The 17,141-nt window shown below is 40.1% G+C and overlaps 1 protein-coding gene across 24 annotated transcripts in view; it reads right to left on the minus strand.

Moving 5' to 3' along the window:
• HIVEP1 (HIVEP zinc finger 1) overlaps positions 1–17,141 on the minus strand; it is a 224,579-nt gene that overhangs the window by 180,741 nt on the left and 26,697 nt on the right. For 20 of the 24 annotated variants that reach the window (XR_012062373.1, XR_012062375.1, XR_012062374.1 and 17 more), the window contains one exon: positions 14,267–14,387. The gene's annotated coding sequence lies outside the window, so the exon portion shown is untranslated. Of the gene's footprint in view, positions 1–543; positions 596–10,580; positions 10,916–14,266; positions 14,388–17,141 lie in introns of those variants that run through there. The other 4 variants (XR_012062386.1, XR_012062387.1, XR_012062385.1 and 1 more) reach the window with 3 other exon arrangements.

Here is a 17,141-nt window from a genome sequence, read left to right on the forward strand (position 1 = left end):
TAGAAAACAAAAATGAGTATCTGTTATGAACAAGAAAACAAAGTTGATAAATTATCACAGACATTATAAAATCTGGAAGAAAATAAGATTCGTATTAATTAACTGCTTGACACTGTAACACTTTTCTCCTACATTTTTGGGCTGTATTGCTGCTTCATATGCCAATGATTTTTAAAATATCATTTTTGATAGATAAGAAAAGTTTCCTATGACTTTATGACTCATAATGGATAGTATCATGGAAGTTTTTAGTATTGTTGCCGAGTTTGGGAAAATCTCTAACAAGTTTCTTTCATATATAAATTGGAAGACATTAGTTCATTTCAAGTTTTCTTCTGTAGTGTATAATCTTTTTTCTGTAGGTTGGGGGAGGTAATTAAGTTTATTTATTTAAATATTTTTTTTAAAATGGAGGTATTGAGGATTGAACCCAGGACCTTGTGCATGCTAGGCACGCACTTTACCACTGAGCTACTCCCTCCCCCCTGTAGAGTATAATCTTAAAACACTTTTGAATTGGTTATGTTCATTTAACCACTTTACCTGATGGCACTGTGTTGTTGTATTATGTTATCGTCCTTGATGTTAGTATTTCCTGACAAAATAGCAAAAAACATAAATTTTTTTTCCAATTTGTTAATATTATTCACTTTTTCTCCTTAACTGGAAAATCAAACAATCCTAGGACTTATTCACTACTTCTTTCTTATAGTGAATTATCTTTTCAGAATTGAGTTTTTAAAATTACAATTTTCTTTTTAATGTCAGAATAATTTTTATTGATATTATATAGAAATAACACAATTTTATTATCAGACATTAAGAAATTACATATGCTGCATTATCAGTTTTTAATTATTCACACTCATTATCGAGAGAAGACTTCTGTCATGACCGGGCATTGCTGAGAACCAAGCCCTGTGGTTGTCGTTTTACATGCGAGGATCTTCCACAGACTTGTTCCTGGTTCTGTACATTTCAAACATATTGTGCCTCTTCCTGGAAGCCCTTCCTACAGAGACACAGTAGCAGGAACTAAAACTACACTCAGAAATGAGAGCAAACCATACAAACACCTCCCACTGAACTCAATGTATCCTGAACTTAACTTTCCTTGGTTAAATGCACATAGTCACTCTGACATAAAGTTCAGTGTATGTAATGGAGAGGAAGTGAGAGCGAAAAGAGACCGAATATGATTAAAATATTTGAGTTTTGAAAAGGCTTATTATGCCCATGTTAACACATTATCAGGCTCCCTTCCAGAACTCTGAAAAGGACTTTTAGGCAAGTAAGGAGCCTGGAGCTTAAAGCTTCATGGAAAAGCCTTCTCCATGACATAAAAGCAAGACCTTGTAGAGAACAATATTTATCAGTTAAATAACACAGGCATTTTAAATAACTATGTCCAGTGTGTCATTCACAGTTATAAGGCAAATTTCAAACGGGGGAAATATTTGCCTTATATAAGACAAATAATAATTCATATTATAATATATATTGACTATAGATAATAGAATTCAGAAGAAAACACACCAATTAAAAAATGGACAACTACTTCACATAAGTTTTCAAAGTATCACACTTCTTCTCCAGGTCAATCATTTGATCATATCTATACTCATCTATCTGTCTTTCTAACCTAATGACAAACATAAGAATTTTAAAAGATCTTCTGGTACTATAATGGGTTACAATTATTTCATTAAAAAATAAAGAAGCACTAAGGTATATTGCCTTTAAAATTTTAAGTTCCTTTAGAAATTAATTGACTAATTTGGATTATTTTCCCCTAGCTTTTTTGAGGTATAAGGGACAAAATTTGAAAGTGTGCAATGTGATGATTTGACATATGTCTACATTGTGAAAGGATTCCCCTACTGAGTTAATTAATACATCATCACCTCACATATTTACTTTTTTTTTGGTGCATTATTTCTTAAGCAACACATACAAAATAATTGGCAAACCCTGTAGAATGATGCTTTAACTCATTGTTCAAAAATGATGTGTAGAAAATGCTGAGTTTTCCATTAATCAGTTTGAAATAAGGAAAACCAGTTATCATATAGAAAACAACACACCAAATAGAACAGGAAGTTGACAAAGTCCCAGAGAATGAGTGACAGAAAATACTATTGAATGTGCAGAAAAAGAGTATCAGAGACCGAGAACTCAAGCAAGAAGAACAGGTGTACGCCAACCAAGTGGCGGCTGCGCCGTCCCGGCTCCGGCCAGGAGAGGTGTGTCTGACGGCAGAGGGAGGGCCTGACCTGACCAAGGGCTGTTCTGCGACAGGTATGAAAAAGGTCCTCATACAAAAAAGGGCTGATTTTGGAAAAAGACAAGGCCTGAGCTGGGATAAATGGCAACACTGATAATTATTTTCTTTTTCCTTTCATCCATGTTTATTTCTTTTCCTGTTACTGGCTTGGTGTAAATCACCGATTCCCTCTTTCTGTTTCCTCTTTTTACTGTATATCCTTTGGTAGGGAGCACAGCTGCTGAAATTTAGGGAGTTGGGATATGCTTCTTTGATATTTCATTGTCCACCATCACTGGTCTGATAATGCTGGTGATAATCATTTTATCTCACAGTGGGTAGACATGCCCAGTTATCCTTATTTAATTCAATGAGTTCTGTCCCATTCCACAAATGCTTATTGAGTCTATGAAGTGTCAGGGCCCTTACAGGTTTCCGGGGACACACAGAGCAGGTCTCCCTATCCACGTGAGGGCCACACACAATAACCTCAATCCTGCATGATGAGAACTACAATGGAGACGTCTTGTCAATGATACGACGACTCGGACGAGGGAAGTGAGACTACTTTCTGAACGGCCCTAGTTGAGCTGAGTGGTAAAAGAATAAGGCACCACACGTCCACTAGGAGGGAGAAAGGCACACAGGAAGTGGAAAATGGACGTGGATGATCATAGTGCACGCAGGGAATGTTCTGGTGTGGATGAAACAAAAAACAAACCATGTGAGCTGGTCTCACAGTCATCTGGAGTGATTATCCTCTTAACTCCTACAGGAACCAATGGCAAAGGGCACACTGAAGCCACTTTCAGAGAAACAGTGGGGTCCAGAGTACAGTGTTTCCTTCTCAGGGTAAAATTTCTTAAACCTGCTTTTTTAAAAATCTTGGTGGAAAAAAAAAATCTTGGTGGGAGAGGAACAAGGGAAAGAGGAAGAGTCTGTCATTTTCTATCCAAAACCTTCTGGGGCTTTTCTTTGCTTTCAGAACACAGCTTAGCCTCCTGAACACGGCTTACAAGTCCCTTCCAAATGTAAAACTAGGGTAGTTTCTATTTGCTATTTTTTTCCCCCGGATTTATTATGGCATAAGAATCATCATTTCAAGAACTTCTTGGCAGAAGCTAAGGTAGAAAAATAACTTTTATATCTGAACATGCTTGCCTTTAGTAAAAACATCAAATTCAGAAATAACATGCAATAAAAGTATGGTTTTCAGAAACCGAGACACTTGAAAACTTCAGACTTCTGAAGCAACTGAAATTGGGAAGGACCAGGACAAAACCTCCAGCCCACCTGAGGCTGAGCCCACACAACTCACAGCTTTCAGCTCACTCACTGAGTGGAGGCCAGAGCCCTGTTGCTATGACAGGTCCCCTGGAGCACTGCGGTTGATGGTGACATTGAGAAAACCTATTTGCACTGGCCTGTGTGTTTGCTTGGCGGCCAAGAAACGTCATTAAAAGTTTGGCCAGAAACAGGTCAAGAAAGAAATGACTCAGTAGAGAGCTGAAGAGATAAGTGGTTACTTAAGCCCTGGCAGCAACTTAAATGTGGTTGGAGGAGCAGTAAATAGACAGTACTCTGACCACAGAGGAGATGACAACCCTCGATGAAGACACAGAAGTCAGAACAGCTGCTTTGTACTCCAAGGGGACAAACAGCCTCCTGCACTGAACTACAGATACAGGGTCCTTTAGACATGAGTAATGTGTGAATGTGTGTGTGTGGCTGAAAGATTTCATTTCATTTTGTACAATAAGCCAAATGCCAAAAATGCACGGTAACATCAATGACTTTTTCGATTTTAGGACCACTCTTGGGGCCACGTATCCCACACTGTCTTCATTGTCATCAATAGCAACTCACAAATAAGTTCATTATCCTCCCCTAAATCCCTGTTCCTTGTGGGACATTCCCTTTCCCATCTCAGCAAATGGTTCCGCCATCCACACAGAAACGTGGACCAGAAGCCCAGGAGTCATTCTGGATCTCTCCCTCTTTTGTACCTCCTACCCTCCAGATTATTTTTAACTTGTTTTCTGAATACATGTTGTTATCTACTACCTTCCATAAAAAACGGACACTATGTCTTCTCCACTGGAGTGTAAAATCACTGAGAGCCTAATTCCTGTTTTTGCATGTGCAATGCATCACGCACTGCCCTAAACACACAAAAAAAATATTTTGTAAGCTGAAATAATATTTAAATACCTCCAAATGGGTTCATTATGTACCACACAACATATTTAAGCATTCGAACATTTTCACATTACGTTTTTTTTTATAAAGGTCAAGGATTTGAAATATTAATCCTCAAAGATCAATAAAACTGGTCTCTACGTCTGACTCGCTCCCTAATGGCTGTGCAGAGCACACACAGGTCTACAAGACTCTTTTCGGTGCTATAGTGAGCCCTCCTCTGCTACACTGCAGGGTGGACGTCCAAGTTCACTGGCGGATAACACCCCTCAATGTCATCCAAGCCTGCGGATGGTGCTCCTCAAGTTGGGATGCATTCAGACCATTCATGTTCTCAAACACATTCATTCCAATAATTACTCAGCACTACATGCAAGATGGCAAAAATTAATAACTCTTTAGATAAATGCAGAGAGAATTGCTTCTAGATTTATACACCAAATTTCACCATTGTTTACTACAAGTAAATAATATTCCTTATGCTCAAGAATCTTGTACTCCAAAAATAGATAAGATGGATACACTTAGAGATAGAAAAGAATGTAGACAAACAAAATGAATACTCTGACTTCATCTCAACGGAAACATCCCAAACTAAATTAAGAAACGCCTAGCTTTCTTCTTTCTCAAAGCTTTTTTTGGTTGTTGTTGTTCTGCTATTGCTTGTTTTCATGGAAGGAAAGAGAATCATTTGTTTTGACTTTACCTTTTCATAATCCCATTCTTCCTCCATCATTCTGTTTTTCCTATTGTTGTCATGGAAGAAAGAGATTAAGGGAAATTTTGTCAGTGCAGTGAGGCTGTGGTAATTTTCCATCTAATTTTGACTTTTCTTTCATTATCACTTGGAACCATCCCCTGTTTTAATTTTGTTTGTCTTTGTTACATTGCTTATATTTCTCCCTTGAAACTAACTTATTTTGAGAACACAAAAGCCCAAAATTTCATTCTGGAATCACTTTATTGTATTTGGTTTGAGTAGCTGAGTCACTTGTGAGTTTCTTGAGCCAAAGCATCTGCCCTCGCATCCGAAGTAAAGTTTTGGATGCCACGTTTCTGTGGGGTGAATTGCATGCGACTGCTTATTAAGTAAGTGTTCAAGGGGGCATTTGCTTGATTGTTTATGACTGATTAACTTCTAATCAATCATTTAGACTAGAACCAGCTATTTAGGACTGTGACAAAATAGTGTTTTCAGCATTTTCTGGTGCGTTCAATGTGGTTATTTCTCTTTTGACGAAGTGAAATGTTTCTTTAATAAAATCATTTTTTAACATGCATTTACTGTTTTATTTTCCCTTGAATGCTTGGTTTAGCTCAGTGGTAGTACACATAGGAAATACATGGAGACCCATTGTATAACCACTTATGGTGCTCTTTGTACCAATGAACAGAAACCCACAGGTGGCTTCCTCAGAAAGAGAGTAAATGAGTTGCCTTTTAGATTTGCTCAGCTTGCATTTCATTTATTCTGTAAAGAGCCAACAATGACACATACTCTTTAGTTCCAATGTAATTTGTGCCATTTGTGGTTTAAAATTTCACAGTGTCTGTTCTGTTTGCCAGGGCCTGTTGTACAAGGCTGGTGAGTTCCTTTTCCATTCCAGTACTTCCATACTCTGGTGGATTATCCGGAGTCATATTTGCCCAATGTTCCATTGTCAAGGCTGTTCATCCCTTGATGCTCCAACAAACTTCTGGTCTGAGGATACAATTTGGCTAAAAACAACCACAGCAACAACAGACTGGGCAGTAGCTGGCTTGCAATTCCACTTTCCTATTTGCTAAATGTCTTAGTTTGGGTTCTCTAGTCCAAGGAAGGAATGCAGTGGGAGGAGTAATTTATCCTCCTACTTCCATCCTTGGCCGATTGCATTTTCCCTCAGGGTGTTACATCTCCAGTATTCCCAGCTGCCCTGCATGCTGGCTACACAAGTTGGCATAGTTTGGGCAACCGAGAGAGTCTCAGGCAAAGCAGCTGAGAGATGCTGTCAGGAGCCAGGAACTGTCCACTGCAGATGTAGGTGAGCTCAGCTACACTGAGGATAACCTTCCTTGCAAAAATCGTGGTGTTACGATGAATACTTGGAAGACACTGCAAAATTGGGTGTTAGCTTAATAAGGGTACTCATTTAAGAAATGTGTATCCTGCCTGGAAGAAAAAAGATAGAGATTCGGCAGAGAAGACAGTTGCATCCCTGGCAAATTACAGACGCTGGTGAGAAGCAGTGAGGTCTAGTGATTAAGCTCAGGGTCTGATCGCTTGGCTGTGAATGCTGACCTGAACACTTGCTCCCTGTATGACGTTGGGCCCATTGCCAACCTCTCTAGTTCTGCGTCTTCATTTGTATCATGGAACTAATCCTAGTATTTACCTCTCAGAGCTGTTGTGAGGACCAACTGAGATCTCAAATATGAAGCTCTTAACACTGACCGGCATGCTAAAGTGTATGTTAATCATTATCATGAAGACAAAATAAAGTCCTTGCTGCTTCTCAGATGAAGGAATGTACAGTTAAGGAACTGGTGTTAGGAACTAGTGTTATTACTTAATGTACATTGTTAGATAATCACACAAAGACAAAGACCCTGTGACTCTACTTATATGAGGAATCCAAAGCAGTCAAATTCATGGAAGCAGAAAGTAGAATGGAAGTTGCCAGGGGCTGGGGGAGGAGAAATGGAGAACTGTTGTTCAATGAATACAGAGTTTCTGATTTGCAAGGTGAAAAAGTTCTGGAGGTTGGTTGCACACCAGTGTGAATATATTTAACACTACTGAGCTGTACACTTAAAAGTGAGTAAGATGATAAACTTTATATTATGCATTTTTAACCACAATAAAAAATAAAATATTTTTAAAAGCATAATGTTGATAAGCTCCATCATTCATCATTTAGATGTTATGTCAATCAAATGAACCCACAGCCTGCTGTAAGTGTTGTTCTTGTGTAGTGGTCACCCACTTCATCACTGAAATCTGGAAGACATTTCAGAGCATCCTTATATTTAGAATCCATGTCCCCCAAAATGCCACTTCATTTTCAGCACCCAAGGGAAGACCCTAGCCAGTAAGAGAGCTTTACTTCTTCCCAGAGAGATCGAAACCGTTGTTTTTAATATAAACACTGCCTTTAAACAGTAGGCTTCCGGTAGGGACAGGAAGATACAAGAAAAACAATTCAGAGGTTTCGCCAATCAACACAGATAACTGATTTTGGATCCATGGTGGGTAGATTCAATTTTCTGATTGTAAATTCAAGAACGAGGAAAGTCAATTCTCTAAGAAGAAAGACCACTGTGAAAAATAAGATGATACCACAAAACCAACCAGCACAAAGTCCAGACGTTGTATTCTCTGTAGTTTCAAGGTGAGAGGCCTCACGATAATCGGGAACGCTGATGTGCCTAAGAAAGCAGCACATTTCAGTCATGCCCTACTTACTAGTATGCTCACTCTCAAAGAATCTTCTATTAAGGCACTTTGCAATTGGCAAAGTCACAAAGATATTACGGAAAGTGGCCTGAATAATCTCTCAAAAGTGTCTCTGACATGGTAATACTGGGCATTGTCCCCTTTCCTCACGTTCTGGTCCTTAGATTCAAAATCTAACTTCTTAATCACTCCAGTTCTTTTGAATCTAAGCACCAGACTCCGGTCCTTATCATCTTGTAGGAGCTTCCTAAGCTGATCATTCAACTTCTCTGAAACTGACTTATGTTAATCAAATTTATAAATGACAGATACATAAATAAGACTTCCAATGTAATTAACTGTCTACAATCCAGACCCCAATTTCTGATACTAAGGGCAAAATATTAATCAAGGATTGCTGATGTAGGTGGAACTAGAAATATAAAAAGTGGGATAATTTTAAGAGAGACCTCATACAGACCAGGAGAAAAATCATCCTTGTCTCCCAGTGCTTTGCATATATCTAAACGACTTAAATTTCTGCTTTAGCTGGCTGTATTAGATAAATACTCACAAATTAATCTCTATTGTAATATCCAGCTAAGCTCTAGTCAGGCCATCTTCTCTTTCAACACCTTTGCCAAAACAGGCTATACTGATAAGTTCCCAGCTTTCATAGTTACAGTCATACTCCTTCTCTGATTTCTTTGTAAGACTCTATTTTTTGAGCTTGGATCTTGCCCAAACTCTCCAGTCATGTATTTACTGGAAATCTCTTGGCTTACTTTCACTGATCCTATGCAGGCCAATTGGTCTACTTTCACTTTTGGAGGGGAACAAGTCCTTAAGATACCTCCCTTAAAGATTTTGAGACCATTTAAGACCATTCTCAAGTTTGTAAAGGCTTTCCCCCAGAGCAAGACAGCAAGGAAACTAGCATAGTCATAAATCAAGAGGGCTGTTTTATTGCCTTTGACTTTTCTGGTATTTAGCACAGTGCCTGAAGTACAGGAGGCATTCCATATGCTGGATGTGCCTTTATTGCTGCTACCATATTCACAGAGCTCACAAAATCTCTGTTCACATTAGTCCTGCTCTAGAATGAGTTCTAGAGCAAAGAGAGCATGATATCTCTAGCACCATGTACAGTGCCTGGTATGTAGTAGGTACTAAAGACATTTTTACCTATTCAAATTAATATAACTGTCATGGATTCAACGGTGCCTCTGTTAAACAAAGGAGGAACCGTCAGGAGACAGCAAGACAGGGTTATGCCAACTGAAGTCACATGACTTCTAATCCTAACTCTGTCACTCTTCCAGAGATGTGAGCAAAGATAGGTCATTTATCTACACTGAGATGTCTCCATTTCTGCACTTGTAAAATTGAGATGATGGTACGTAATGCCATCAGGTAGTTGAGAAGAAAACACATATACAAAAGAACCTGTGATGATACTGGGTAAGATGTAGAAACTCAATAATTGTAAGTTCCTCACTCTAACTTCCTGTGGTTTTCCTCAACTGTCCCGTGGTCCCCATCTTTTCAGCCCTCCTGACCACTTGTCGTTGGGTTCTATAAGCCAACTCAGTAGCTCTCAGCACTGGATCCCAATTAGACAGGCTACCGCATTCTTGTTCCTCCTGTCTGGCCTTCATCCAGCTCCTCATCCTCCCTTACCTACTCTCAAAATATCAAATATGGAAGAGCTTTTGAAGTCAGAGAGTCTTGTCTCCCTGTGACTGTGGGTGCTTCCCAAGCCCTACCTGCCCCTTCTTCATACCTCGCTGATCCTGGTGGTAGCGAGTGTCTTGCTGTACCACTGCCACAGACCAGCACTCTCAGCTGCTACTACCTGTTGCCTAGAGGCTTCTCCTCTGGGCCCAATCCTAGCATAACCCAGTGGGAATGGAAAAGACTCTATAATTTCAGGATTTTATAAATACCTAAAGGTCTACTTCTAGATATGGAAAACTTGAAGATTTTCTATGTCATTTCAAAACATCTGATATCCAAGATAAAGAAAAAATGCAAATTTACGGCATCCAATGTCATCATTTTGGGCTCTCATATCAACGCTGTTGGTAATAATCCTCTTAAAGTAAGAAGGAGGTGAGCCTAATTCAAAAACTAAAGCAAAACTTCCAGACTTTACAAGGCTCCTGCATATGTATCTGCAGTGCTTTCCTTCCATAAAACTAAGCCTTAAACCCGTCCCACCCACCTCCCCCACCTCTCACAAACAGAACCTAGTGTGCTTGGTCCAGATTGGGATTCAGAGTTCTAAGAACACTGGGGGAAGGAGAGGGTGAATCACTGCAGGCATGGGACTAGTCTAGTTCTTGTGTTAAAAGTGCAGAATCAAGGGTGATTCAAAGAGTAGCAACCTCCACATGAGAAACCAAAGCCCAAACACATAAAACGTCCATCTTGGAGCTACAGTAGAGGGCGGGTGTGTTAAATAAGACCACAGGGACTGGAGGTTTGGAGTAGAGGGCAAAAGGTGGAATCTGCCTTTCCCAGAGGCTTCAGGAATATTCTGCAGCTACTTTCTACAGGCTACCTACCTTGTCTGGAGGGGGGGGGGTGGTATTCTATGGACTGATTGCCAAGTACCCACTGCTATCAGCCAATGGCATGTGTATATTTTCTACTGCTGTGTAACAAATTATCACAAACTTAGAGCCTTAACACAATACCCACTTATTAGCTCACAGTCAGTATAGCACAACTAGGTTCTCTGCTCAGGGTCTCAGAAGGTTGAAATCAAGGTCAGCCAGACTGAGTTCCCATCTGGAGGCTCTGGGTAAAAATCTGCTTCCAGGTTCATTCTTGGTGTTGACAGAAATAGTTTCTTGTGGTTATATAACTGAGGTCTCCATTTCCTTGCTGGCTGTCAGCTGGGGGTCACACACAGTGCCAAAAGCTGCCTGCAGTTCTGAGAGATGGAGCCCCTCCATTTTCAAGCCAGAAATAGCATGCCCATGGAGTCTTTCTTGTGTTTTGATTCTCGGACTCTTCTTCTGAGACCAGCTGGAGAAAACTGTCCAGAAAGCTGCTTTTAAAGGGCTTGTGTGACTGGGTCAGCACCACCTTGATAATCTCCCTTTGTGAAGTCAATTGTGCCTTTATCACATGACCTCATCATGGGCGTAAACTCCAACACCTTCACAGTTCCAGGGGTTACGTGGAGTACGCACACTGGGGAGGGAGGGAGAAATCTAGGGAACCATCTTGGAATTCTGCCTACCACAGCATCTCATGCGATTTGTTTCATCAGTAAGATGCTTTCAGCTGTTACTGACTAATGAGCCTGGGCTATATTATGCTAAACAATTATATATATTTATTTACTAGTGGTAATTCACTTTGCTATTTTGAGTATGTGTTTTACCACAAAATCCCAGCTGTCACTGAGTGTATCTACTTCCTCCTGAGGGGTGATGGGGGAGATCCAGGCCAGTGTATTAGTCAAGGAAACCAGAGTCAGGGGCTGGGTCTGAAAGAGCTGGAAATGGTGCAGGTCACACAACTCTAGGCAGCTTGTTGCTAAGGAGAGGAGTCCTACCAAAAGTTAGCAAGGAGTACCGAAATCCAACCAGGAAACCGTAATCCAAGTGCCAATTCTGAAAGGCCAAAAAAGGACCAAATTTGAAATGAAGACCAAGCGCAGGAGCCTGGTGGCATGGAAATAGAATAGAAGCAGGTTAGAAACCAAACCACAGAGAGGGTCCTAGATGATTGCTTCAAAAATCCACTGGGGTGTCTGCCTGGGAGAGTCAAGGTGAAAACATACGTGCCCTTTGCCTTCTCATGAAAGAAAAGGTCGCCTACAGAACAGATCTCTGAACACATCAACATAGGAGCATTTGAGGTTACCAAAGAACACATTCCACAACATTTACTTCTGCCTGCTCCGGCCCTGTAAAGGCAGCCAGCCCTTCTCCAGCCTCACAGCAGTTGCCAAAACTTAGAGACAGCACATCTCTGCATGATGTTACTACTCTTCACCTCCGCTGAACCAGCCGAACTCCTCTGTGAAGACAACCCCTCTTCTCCCGCACTAAATCCCATCTGCTCTGCTCTGCTCTACTTCAGCAAGCCTCTCTACTCTCTCCTGCATCATCACTTCCCCTCTTCCACGGGGCTGCTCTGTTGTAATTCCTCCTGCCTAACTAAAGCTCCCTCTTTACCTCCTTTCTTATCTATGGCATCATTCGTTTGTTCTCATTCACAGCAAAACTCTTTTGAGTTATTATTACTTGCTGTCTTCCATTCCTTTATTCCAGTTCCCTCTTTACCCATTCAATCAAGCTTTCATCCCACAACCCCACTGAAACTCCTCCTTTCAAGGTCACCGGGGACTCCGTTTTGCTAAATACAATGGTCAGTCTCTGGCCTCTTTCCATGATGTCTCAGCAGCATTTCACACTACAGGGCACTCCATCCTTAGCAGCTTTCCTCACTTCCTCTCCACAACTCCATACCCTCGTTTCTTCCTTCCACACTCCTGATTTCTCTGTCTTCTTCTCCTTTGCTGGTTCCTTCTCTTTCCCAGATCTCTTCCTGTTGGGGTATCCCAGGGCTCAGCCCTTGTCTCTGTCTTCTATTCACATTCACACTTCTGTTATCTCATCTGGTCTCATGGCTTCACTCTCTGGACTCCTTCCAGCATATTTCCAGAGATGTGTTATAACAAATGCCTACCTGACATAACTACTTCGATGTCTAATAAAGACATCAAAATTAGCATATCTAAACATGAGTATGCTACTCTTGATCTTTGCTACAAAACCTGCTCCCTCTCAGCCTTCCCATCAAAGCTGATAACAGACTCCATTTCTTCTTTCACTCCCTACATCTGATTGTTCAGAAAATATTTTTGGCTGTTTCTGAAAAAGATATTCCGATTCTGACCACTTCTCACCACTTTCACAGCTACCACCAAAGCTGAGGTATCATCACTTCTTGCCTGAGTTACTCAATAGCCTTCAAACTGATATCACTGTTTCTGCTTTTGCTCCCCTGTAGTCTTCTCCCAATCCAGCAGCTGGAGTGATCCTTTAAAAACTAGGCAGGCTCACATCTCCCCTATGTTCAAAACCCTGCAAAGACTTCATCAAATGCATTGAGAGAAGTGCTGAGATATGGAAATGAAAAACATAAAACAAAGTTCCTATCTTCATGAAGCTTACCTACTTCAATAGTCACCATCTATCTCAACCAAGAAATTATCTAGTTCAGAGTTTCTCCACCTCAGCACTATGAACATTTTGGACTGGATAATTCTTTGTTGTGGAGGGCTGTCCTATGAACTGTAGGACATTTAGTAGCACCTCTGGACTCTACTCACTAGGTGCCAGGAGTGGCCCCAAGTTGTGACAATCAAAAATGTCTTCAGATCTAGAGAAGGAAAAGACAAACCACATATATATGGAGAAAATATTTGCAAAAGACATTTCTGATAAAAGTTATTATCCAAAATATGCAAAGAACACTTAAAATTCAACAATAAGAAAACAAACAATCCAATTTAAAAAATGGGCAAAAGACCTGAACAGACACTTAACCAAAGAAGATATACAGATGGAAAATACATGTATGAAAAGATGCCAGCACCATATTTCATTAGGAAATTACAAAATAAAATGACAATGCGATACCACTACGCACCTATTAGAATGGCTAAAATTCAAAACACTGACAACACCAAATGCTGGTGAGGATGTGGAGAAACAGGAACTCTCATTCATGGCTGATGGGAATGCAACATGATGCAGTCACTTTGGAAGATAGTTTGACATTTAAAAAACCCAAAAAACTAAATATACTCTTACCATGTGAGCCAGAAAATCATGTTCCTTGGTATTTACTTACCAAAATGGATTGAAAACTTACGTACACACAAAAACCTACACATGGATGTTTATAGCAGCTTTATTCATAACTGAAAAAACTTGGAAGCAATTGAGATGGCCTTCATTAGGTAAATGGATAGATAAACTGTGATACATCCAGACCATGAAATATTATTCAATGTAAAAAAATTAGCTATCAGTCCATTAAAAGACATGGAAGAAACTTAAATGAATATTACCAAGTGAAAGGAGCCAATGTAAAAAGGCTATATACTGGAGAATTCCAACTATATGACATTCTGGAAAAGGTAAAACTGTGGAGACAGTAAAAAGTTCAGTCATTGCTAGAGATTATGGAGAAGAAGGGTTATTACAAGGTACTGAATATAGTTCCCTACGATATATATATAGTATACTGCTCTACAGTAGGACCTTGTTGTTTATCTATTTTACATAGAGTAGTTAGTATCAGGGCTATTGACCTAACATCTAACTTTTCATGTCAGGGGACAAAAGTCTCGAGAGCCTCACCTTCCAGCAAGACCAAGCTGCTCCCTTTGATCCGTGGGTGTCCTCTGTGAGGGTACCGAGCTCCGCGGTGCTGCCTTCTTTACAAACACTGAGGTCTGCAGTTAGTGGTTGACATGGAGCTCTGCAAGGAAGAGGGGAGATGGGAGGAAGAGAAATTGACAGTGGGGGATAATGGAAAGGTTAGCCTTTGGTACCACCGCACAATCTGATGTTTCCCTTAAACATTTTGTCAGAATAACTGGCAATTAGATAAACACCATATTACAGATACCGCAGTTGATGAAAGTTGGCAGATCTAAGGGAAACCAACTTCCAGCCCCAAACGTGGTCCACGAAAGAGATTGGCAAACTCGTAGCATCTAGCTTTTCAACAGGTGGCTAGGCACAAGAGTTTCTTGCACTGGGTCTGCGTTTACCTTAGGTGTGCAATCACTTTCACCTGCTTGGTCATTCAACATATTTCTTCAGTACCTGGTATTTTGGGAGATTTATTCTAGGTCCTCAAAGTTCAGAGGAAACTGGAAAGAGAGTCTCTATTTTCATAAAGCTTCATTCTGGTGGGGGTGATGGGTAGAAAAGAAGTAAACTGAAAAAACAAAATGATTGAAAATTGTAGAAGGTGCTGTAAGGGAATCAAAAGAGAGGCTGGGATAGGGGTATTTTAAAAGGGTGGTCAGGGAGGGTGTCTTCAATACACAAAATGAAATCTAGAAAACAGGAAAGGATTGTCCATGTGAGGGGTCGAGGAAGCATTCCAGGGAGAAGGAAGAGGATTAGAAAGGATCCAAGAGAGGAAGCAGCTGGTCACAGTGAAGGGTCTTGTGGAAATAAATAAAGACCAACCAAAAGACAACCAGCAAAGGCCATTTACCCAGAGCTCCCTATATAGCAAGGGCCTCAGCCATTGTCACTGATGTTTTGGCAGAGACACAAAGGCTCTCAGTTACTAACAAACCTTGGTTGTTTTGGTCTGACTATTGAGCGGTTATTGTTTGCTTTCCTGGATCAGCTGTGACACCGCGGTCTGACTTCCTAACAGTCTGACTTAGAGACAGCAGGCTGGCTTCCTGGGCTGCTTACTGCAGGCTGTGGGTCAGAGCTCTATTTTTATATATGGTCGGGCCACTGTCCATTTGTATACTCGGTCTCTCAATCTGAAAGCAGACTAGTGTACTGGGGGATCCAGAATGCTGGGGAAAGGGGCCTCTGATGAGATTGGAGAAGTTGCAGGGCCCAGATCACACAGAGCCTTGTATACCATGAGTAGGGGGCTGGATTTTTTTTTCCAGTGTAATGGAGAACCATTGAAAGGTTTTGTACAGAGAAGTGAGGTGACCGGATGTATGTTTTAAATGTAACACTTTTGCTGCTGTGTGCTTAATAGATTTGAGAGGGGGAAGTGCAGAGTACTGTTAGGAGGCTGTTGTAAGAATCCAGGCATAAGACAATGATGGCTTATTCTAAAGTAATGGTACCTCTGCAGCACAAGTAATCTGTGGCCAGGAATCTTTCTGGGCTGTAGTTACCATTTGGATATAATTTAGCAACCTCTCTCTCTCTCCTATAGAGAGTGATTGAGCTAAACAAGGATTGAGAATCAAGTTAACTCGACAGTTATACTTTTTATTGTAAATTAATGAGTTGGCTTTGTAACGTACACATAAATCCATCATGTGTTTATTCAGTATAAGTCAGCTGTTAATCATCATAAGTGTACTGACAAAATTGTTTCTGGGCCCAATAAGTGAAGAGCAGACATGGCAGCAACACTGAGTTCCTAACATACCATCTGGGTAGCCATGTGACCTCCCTGGAGGGCCTGTATCTATACCTGTATCATCATTTATATCTTTAAATCACATGAATAATAGTTATTCCTATTAATCTTCATCTTGTTTGGCATTTCCATCCCTTCAAAATACTTCTGGACTTGATTATGCTGGTTTATTTACTGATTCATTTATTGAACGCTTACTGCATGTCAAGTACTAGCCTAGACACGGGGAATACAGAAGTGAACAGACAGAGTTCCCACCCTCTTTGAATCTGGCGGAGATGCATGTATTTGAATGAGTTTATAATTACACATTTCTGTAAGCACTATGAAGAACAAGATTAGAGACCAAAATGGTAGAGGTGGGGGTTATTTTAGACTATGTGGTCAGGGAAACATCTATTGGTAAATATCTTTTTTTCTTCTTTATTCATCCTAACATTTATTTCCATTAAATACAAGAAATGCATTCAAATAAGTAAGCTTGTTTTGCTGTTACTGTTCTAATTCAGTGAACTCTTAAAAGTGAGGCTGTACTGGTCCCCAGAATACACTGTGTGAACAGCTAGGCTATTAACTATAGCTGGGGAAATCCTTGACCCCTCTGTCTCTATCTCATCCTCAAAAATAAGGATGCAAAAATACTCCTTCCAACAATTTACCTGACTCATAGCTCAATGAGTTATGTTTAGGAGGAAATTATTCACATTCCCAAGCTTTACCAAGAAAATCTATTGCTTAGTTTAATCTTAGGAATACATATTTTTGGTTGAATATTCTACTTTTAGCTCATTTTCTTCTTTTAAGTGTGACCTCAAAAGTTGGACAAAATAACTGTATTTACATAGAGCTGCTCTAAAACATATGGAAGCTTATTTTTTCACTTTATATTTTTAGCTACATATGTTATAAATGAATATATTCTTAATGTAAAACTTCAAACCAAAAACTATATGAAACAAATACAGGTAAAATATGTAAGTTCTCTTTCAAATATATGTATGTGTACATATGTACACTATCATACTCTATCAATTGATATGCAACCTAGCTTGGTACACATAAAATGTCTTAAAGATCCTTCCATGTTTATACATAAAC

This window comes from Vicugna pacos, chromosome 20, assembly GCF_048564905.1.
Source record: "Vicugna pacos chromosome 20, VicPac4, whole genome shotgun sequence".
Classification (NCBI taxonomy): Eukaryota; Metazoa; Chordata; class Mammalia; order Artiodactyla; family Camelidae; genus Vicugna; species Vicugna pacos.